Below are 8556 nucleotides of genomic sequence, written 5' to 3'. Positions count from 1 at the left end.
TATTTTGTCTGTATTGGTTAAAAACAATGAAGCAATCAAGTTAGTCATTCAAACAAAACATGGTTTAGCATCTTAATAGAGATTTCAAGACGGTTAAAAATATTAGTGTTGCAAGGTATGACTATTTTATATTATTATAATATTTATTTGGTATTAAATGTTACCCTTCTGATATGAGAATGAATTTGTCCTAGTGTACTTGCCCTGACGCACTAAACCAGGGGGCGGTCATTATGCATTACTTAATGTTGCGTAACGAGCAGAGTGTATGTTATGCAAAATATATCCCTATGGAACGCATAAAAGGGAAATAATTAGATATAAATGTCCTATTGTTATAAACTCGGTGATAGGGTGGTTAGTGTTTGCATTATATTTGACTGAAACCACAAATGGGGCAAAGGCCAAGAAGTACTACGAATTGTGGTGGTGTTTTGACAGCGCACATACCCAATGAAAAATGTATAATAATAATAATAATAATAATAATAATAATAATAATAATGACACTGCTGTTGGTGTAAATTTTATTGTAAAAAAATATTTGGAAAAGTACGTGGTCTACGAATGGCCTTCCTCCTGTGTCCAGGTAAACAAACGAGCCTCCTAGTAATATCGGGTTACCTCATTTTCTCAGTGAAACACTGGTACGTTTCTTATGATTATTACTATTTCTTCTTCAATTTACTGGTGCCGTAGCAGCTTTGAGGCTGTTAAAATGACTGTCACAATATCACGAACACTGGGTGTATCTATCGTGCGTTTATAAGTGTTGGGTGACCACGTCGAATCAAGTTGAGGAGTAGATTCGAATTCCCTGCGTCAGCTGTATTAGCCGTGCACTGTCAATTTGATCTGAAGCAGCCACACAACACTTACAAACATACACTTGTTTTCTATTGTCGCCTGACCAAAACATGTTAAATGTACAAAAGCCAGGTTCAAATAAAATGCCAATTAGTTTACTCTCTAATAGTTTTCAATCAATTTATATATATATATATATATATATATATATATATATATATATATATATATATATATATATATATTAAATTAGTTCTATTTCATTTTTACTTTTAAAGTAGGTACCAATATATTTGTAGTGGACAAATATTATACATAGTTTTTAAAAAAAAATAATAATAATAATGGGCAGCAGTGTGAAGTAGTGGTCAGGGCTCTGGACTCTTGACCGGAGGGTTGTGGGTTCAATCCCAGGTGGGGGACACTGCTGCTGTACCTTTAAGCAAGGTACTTTACCTAGATTGCTCCAGTAAAAACCCAACTGTATAAATGGGTATTTGTATGTAAAAAAAATAATAATAATAATATAATTGAATGTAAAAATAATGTGATATCGTGTAACAATTGTAAGTCGCCCTGGCTAAGGGTGTCTGTTCAGAAATAATAATATATAAAGATTGCATGTTGAACCATCAGAAATTGTGCGTTCTGGTCTTTGTCACATTAATCAGTGGCTAATGATCGCTAAATGCTTGTATTTAACATGCTTTCTTGAACTATCTTATATTAAGTGTAGAGTGAAAATACTTTCGTCTGCGACTGTTTAGAAGCTCTTGGATCAGAGCCGGGAGATTATACATGCATAGCATTCAAGTTGTGCAATCGCTGAGAAAGCCAGCGTTCAGTGCACGGATTAGATAGACATCCTATCATGAGCCAGTCACAGGAACACAGTAAATACACAAGCACACTTCAGTACAGAACAGTAACACACTGCGTCGTTTCCTTTAGCTTTTTATTACATCGCTTCCTTTTGCTCTGTAGTAGACACTTTCTTAAAAGTCGCCTGATTTGTGAACAAGCTGTGTCCTCATGTCAGTGGCTTTGTTGAGTACCTTACTGTAAAAAAAAAAAACAAAACAAAAAATGGTTTAATGCATTTATAAGTTTCAGCCTGCATCTGAAAGAGAGACTTTTGAGGTATTGTCATTTTTATATCCTAGTCAATCTAACAAACTGTATACAATCTTAAAATCTCATAGCAGTATAACCTTGATTAACTAAAAAATTGAAATAAGACTCAATGCATAGCAGTTTGATCCATTCCAGTTTTTACTTTGAGACAAGGCACAGTATATAAAAATCCCCACAGTAAAACATGGAATGGATCGTACTGCTGTGCAATAGGAGTCTGTTTTTCATCACTGTTATGGGACGGGCTACTTGACAACAGTGGGAAGACAGAAGAGGCAACTTCCAGTTTGTGTGACCTCTGTGGAGTTGGAGAAGTTGCTTTGCCATAACTTTGAAAAAAACATACATGCGTTATACACGTATAATGGCTTATACACGTTACAAGGGCCATATTTTCGAAACGTTTTCTTCAATCAACTCCTATTTTTTTAAAGAGGTAAAAAAACGTATTAATATATATACACACACACATATATATATATATATATATATATATATATATATATATATATATATATATATATATATATATATATATATATATACACACACACATTATATATATATGTGTGTGTGTGTGTGTGTGTGTATATATATATATATATATATATATATATATATATATATATATATATATATATATATATATTACCAAACTACTAAAGTTAAATATGTCAGGTCCTCTTAAGCACTCTCAAGGCGTTTGGGTTTTTCACTGTAATTACATTATTCTCTTTCAAAAACAATAGGAGCTGATTGGAGGGGACACTTTGAAAATATGTTTAAGTATTCATTCGGTGGCGACCCCGAATCAAGTTAAGAGAGTGTGCTTTCTTGAGCACTCTGTATGCCTGACACAGCAAAGCGCCCGCGAGAAATACACTCTGGAGGCAAGCCCACCGGACACTTAGCAAAGCATGCGAGAGACACTACTTTCCAAACAAACGGTGCTCATTCTAGGTAACTTACTCGCCACAGTAATGGGCGCCAGTCATCATCAAAATGCACAGCAATGCGGTGATGCCGAACAGCCAGGGCTTCGCTTTATTAATACCTGGGGAAAGGGGCAAACAGGGAAAGGACTAGTGCCATGGCCCTGTTAAATCTGCACAGTAATTTTCAGTTTTTCCCCTCATGATGACTATACGATCCATGAAAGGTGGCTAATGCTTTTAGCAATTACCTAGCGTAGGGTTTTAGGCGCGTACAGTGTACAGTGTTGATACCATGCTTTTGGACTGCTTAAAGGTATGAACGTGTAAGAGAGCTGCACAGGTTAACGATATTATTATAACATCGAGATCTGACCAGATAATACCAGCCAACTGCAATCCAAGACGTCTCTAGAAAGCTAGGAGTGGAAGGCTATGTGTCTGGTTGAGACTGAAGCAACATCAAGGTTGTTATCGCGTAGATTGTGACAGACAGACGGCCAGACGCGATCAGCGCATTAGGGTCCCGTGTTATGGGACGTGGGCTCTCCTGCAAATAGACTTCTAGCTGATTGAGAGCGCCTGTGCCGAGAGGGCACTGTACCCTCAGAGAAGCCGTCTTTTCCGCTCTGACTCGGGGGAGGGTTTTCGGTGAGGTCAGGAAACGGGTCCTCCGTTGAATCAACCGCCTTCCTTACAACGCTAGCACGCTGGGTGGGCTCGCTGTTTTCACCAGCACCTTGAAACACAAAAATTAAGAAAACATCTATTATATTACAAAAGGGGGAGGGGGCGTTGTAACATCTGTGAATTAACTCATTAAGTGCCATTGTCCTCATCTGAGTACAAGGCTACGTTGTAACCTATAACTGTTATGTTATAGGTTTAACTATATTGTTAATCGCAAACGTTAAGTCTAAATATAATGGATCAGCTGGTGTTGTTATTTTTTTTCAAAGACGAATTAATTTGGTAGTTAATGCGTTATTTTTTTTTTATTTTATTTTTTTTTTACCAAGGAGGTTCCGTAACGCATTCTCGCGCTGATGGACCCCAGCATCTTGTAGCTTTACGGAGCGACTTCTTTCTTCAACGTCTGAAAATACAACATTAAATGAACTAACGTCCATCATGCCAGCTTAGAATATGAATATAACATTAGCCAGCGGCAACACCTGACACAGTGGTGTCTACTTCAATTAGATACTACTGTCGTTTCTTAAATAATTAAAAGAATAATTCGCCAAACGGCTGTTACAAGTGCGTGGGTGCGAGTCTCTTAATTAAGGTGACCATATGGCTAAGTGTTCAGCGGGACAGTTCAGGCTTTTCAACTCGCAACCCAATGCATTCTGGTAAGTGTAGTCCTGCTTTTCTTAAAGGTAAGAATGGTACCTGAGACAGGTCAAACGTACCAGAATGCACTGGGTTGCGAGTTGAAAAGCCTGAACTGTCCAGCTGAACACGGAGCCATATGGTCGTTTTGTCTTTACGTAAAATGGCAAATTGCTAACTTCGCAAATCGACAATGTTGTCAATACTAAATAATACAACGGATACATCATTACTCAAAATCACTTACTTGAAGATAAAAACGTCACCCCGATTCTGAAAACGACGAGCATGCACCCCAGCAACGCCAGACCGTGAAATGTCTTTCTGTAACGTCTATTCATTATGAAAAGATAAAACGATACATATCGGGGAAACGCTGTAATTAAATTTCGGCCGCATACTCTGCCCTGCACGACGACTCTACGCTGATAAAGTACAGCGCATACACCTTTCTATTGTGATGTAACAATTAAAACCTGGAAATGAATCGAGTTGGTCTCGCAGCTTTTTCAATGTAAATGCAATAGGATTTGTCTCTTCTCTCCCCCAGACAAAACGCTCTTGTAGTAGGATTGGGCGTTTAAAATATCGGTCGTTTTAAAATACACCTTCAGCACGTACCTCATGTAATCTATTCAATTCATCTAAACCAGGGGTGTCCAATCCAGGTTTAACAGGTAAATAATTAACTGCTTCAGGGTCTGGATGGAGGATTAATCGATTCAAGCACACGATTTGGAACAGGGTTGGAATAAAGGAGTGGAAGGGGTTAATTTGGCCAGCCTTGACCTAAACCAGAGGTCTCCAATCCTGGTGCTGTGTGTCCGCTGTGTCCTTGGTTTTTGTTCAAACTGTACGCTAAATTAATTAATTGGACCCATTAAGCTGAAATAAAGCATGTAGCACATAGAGGAAAAGCGGACTCCACTCTATTTTCCTTAAGTGCGCCGCTTTATTTAGTCACCAGGTGGCACTGTAACCCTAAACATGACAAAATGATATATTGTAGTTCGGGCCTGCAGTTTGGGCATGGAGTTTGTCACAAGCATGACACGCCTGCCACAGCGTTGGAGATGCAGGGTTATGTGATGCAGAGATACATCACTAACCAGGAGCAATATTATTTGATTCCTCATTTTTATGCCCCTCGGAGATCTGTGTTTGCGCATGGGTGATTACCAAAGTCTGGCTTGCCGGTTGCACTTGCAGAAAGCAATAAGGGCATGAATTAATATTTAAGACTAGGGCAGAAAGACAGGGGCATTTCCAGCTCTGTATATTAATCTGCCGGTGCTAAATTCCGCAAGACATGCCTCTTGCAGAGCGGTGGGCGGGCAAAGGGAGGTTTTGATTCCTGTCTGTGTCAGAGTGGACGAGACAGGAGCAGGGGGGCTATCTGGAGGTGCTGCTGTTCTAATGCTGTGTTTAGGGAATGTTAATGTTTCCAAAATCAGCTTCAAAAGAGACGTTTCCCATCTGGCGTCTTGTGTGGACAGAGACACCTAATTAATGAGACAGTTGGATATGGAGTGATTTCAGCTGTTGAAATGCAAGCAATAAAGAAAATCACAGAAAAAAAAACAATATGCCACGTCTGTCAAGAGAGCAGCGCCTTCGTGCGATCGGCATGTTGGAGGCTGGACTAGGGCAGCGTGCTGTGGCTCGCCGTCTTGGGTGCTCACAGCCAGCGATTTCAAACCTGGCGAGACAGTATAACCAGACACACTCTGTCAATGACAGGCCACTAACTGGGAGACCAAAGAGTCACAACACCTGCCCGAGATCGATAGATCATTTTGCAGCATCTTCGTGATGTCAATTGTATCAGCACAATAAAGAACATAAGAAAGTTTACAAACAAGAGGAGGCCCCATTTGGCCCATCTTGCTCGTTTGGTTGTTAGTAGCTTATTGATCCCAGAATCTCATCAAGCAGCTTCTTGAAGGATCCCAAGGTGTCAGCTTCAACAACATTACTGGGGAGTTGGTTCCAGACCCTCACAATTCTCTGTGTAAAAAAGTGTCTCCTATTTTCTGTTCTGAATGCCCCTTTATCTAATCTCCATTTGTGACCCCTGGTCCTTTTTTCTTTTTTCAGGTCGAAAAACTCCCCTGGGTCGACACTGTCGATACCTTTTAGAATTCTGAATAAGAATAAATTCTATAAAACATAAATAAAAAGTCACTGCACCTGCTTTAAAACAGATTTTGTCATTTTTCAATCACATCTAGTGAATTGTATCCAAATAGAAGTGATACGTTTCTTTGATGCTCGGTACAGATTGAAATCTGAAATTGCCGTTCTTATGCTCAATGATTTCTCTCATCAAATCATTGTTTTGTTGTGTAATTGTCACTAGTTCTTGACAGCAAATGCTGCCCTGGTAGTTCCCTGTTTACACCAATATAATATAAATTTGCTTCAAAGAGAAAAAAGTAACTTTTACCTCTTGAAGGTCACGCTCGGGTTGCAAAGATGGTTGAAATGAAGGCCTGTAGTAACTGTTTCTACCACCAGAGGGAGGCCAGCTATGGTGTAAAATTCGAGCGCTGGCAGTCACTGTGCCCCCCACGTCTCACCGTGCCCCGCTTTCCACTAAATATAGTAAGTGTGATGAACATTAAAACAAAACACAAAAATAACAAAGCGGTTTCTTTTTTAAAAAAAAAAAAAAAAAAAAAGCATTTCACAACTTAATATTTTAGGGTTCATTACGTACAAAAAAATTACCCATTGAATGACCCTCACACACGTGTCCGAAGCCAAAACCAGAAAAAAAAGTGGCGTACATCTTGTTTCTCTCAAAACCCACAAACAAGCTTACCATTCACACCTATTAAACAAACCATAAACACATTTCAACACTTGTCCCCCGGTCCCCCTTACTCATTTGCTTGCCGTGAGATCCTTATCGATCTGACAGGCACTGAGGCATTGTTCACAGCTTCTGAACGCGCTTTTGTGTTCGGTTGCATTCACCCTTTGCTTTGTGTCCTATCGTGCGTGGATGAAGGCAGTAGACAGTTGTCTGTGTTATTATAAGAGCCCATATCATGCGATCGATCATTACAGGAAGAGTTTTGCTTGTCTTTGCCTTGGTGTACAAACTTTAAAATGCACCAGCAATAAAAAAAGCCGCTTTTAAAAGCGCGTCTTGACAACCGCAACTATTAAACATACGATTCAACACGTCTGCTGAATTTAGAAATGCTAAGACACTAAAAAGCCAACATTTCAGCTGGCACAGTCTTCAACGTCTGAAAAAGCACTTAATAGTCGAAACCTTTTTGTTGGCGTTGAATTTCAGTTTTGTTTAAATGTCTTGGCAGCAGCTTTCGCTATAATGAAGACTACGTGGTCTATTTCCAAGTCTAAAATGACAATTTCCACTCGAAAAGGTATTTTAAGTCAGGTAATGAGGCGAGTCATCACGGCACTAGTTGCGGATGCTGCATTTCTCCGTAACGCATCTTCGTACCTGCAGGGGGCGCCGTTAACTTTCCTGCAGTGCTGGGCCCCTCACGTTGATTCGACTTGTTCACTTTTTAATATTGCTGTTGTTTAAAAAAAAACGTTAAAATAAAAGCTTACAATGGTTTTGTACGGTAGGTGTTATTATCCAGACCTGCTGAAAAATGAGACGATGAAATAGATAACTAAGGATAAAGGGCGGAACAGACAGGTCCTGTGAGACACCTGCCTGTCAGACAGGCACTGCTGCTCAGAGTCAGTTATCAGCCAGTATGCTCCTGTCTAGAGGAGAGCTTGCAGTATCCAGTCCTGCTGCTCGCTGGGTTCCTCAGTTCACTTACCTTCTGCTCACAAAGAATAAATTCAGTGACACATTTATTAAAACAGCAGCCAGGTCAGGGATGCGAGAGATCCTTGTTGTTTTCAGACTTAAACGAAAAAAAAAAATACTCCTCCAGCTGTAACACCTGAATCATTCGTTTTGCATTCTGTCCTCGGAGATCAGGGATGGAAACAAGACTCCTGTTGCACAGCAGTTGCACCCGCTCCAGGTTTTACAACGAGCTTGATTAGCAGCAGTGTATAGGTAACAAGCTCAGGTGTGTCTTATTAAACTCATAGTATCAACCCGCTATGCAATGGTAGTCTTATTTCCAGCCCTGGAGATGTTGTTTGGACCCTGGGTGTATGACTTTTATTTTGTGATTCCTATATCATCTCTGTACTGGCATAGTATACTGTGGTGCTAAAAGGAGGCTTTTTAAAAAGGATATAAGAGAAAGTAGATTAGCGTTTAGCTTTAGTTTAGTTTTTATTGGATAGATTGCTAACCTTTTGCTCCTAAACAAAGTCTAGTTGGCAATAAACGGTTACAGTT

This window comes from Acipenser ruthenus, chromosome 34, assembly GCF_902713425.1.
Source record: "Acipenser ruthenus chromosome 34, fAciRut3.2 maternal haplotype, whole genome shotgun sequence".
NCBI lineage: Eukaryota > Metazoa > Chordata > Actinopteri > Acipenseriformes > Acipenseridae > Acipenser > Acipenser ruthenus.
The sequence above is the reverse complement of the archived record's forward strand: the minus strand, read 5'-3'. Positions refer to the sequence as shown.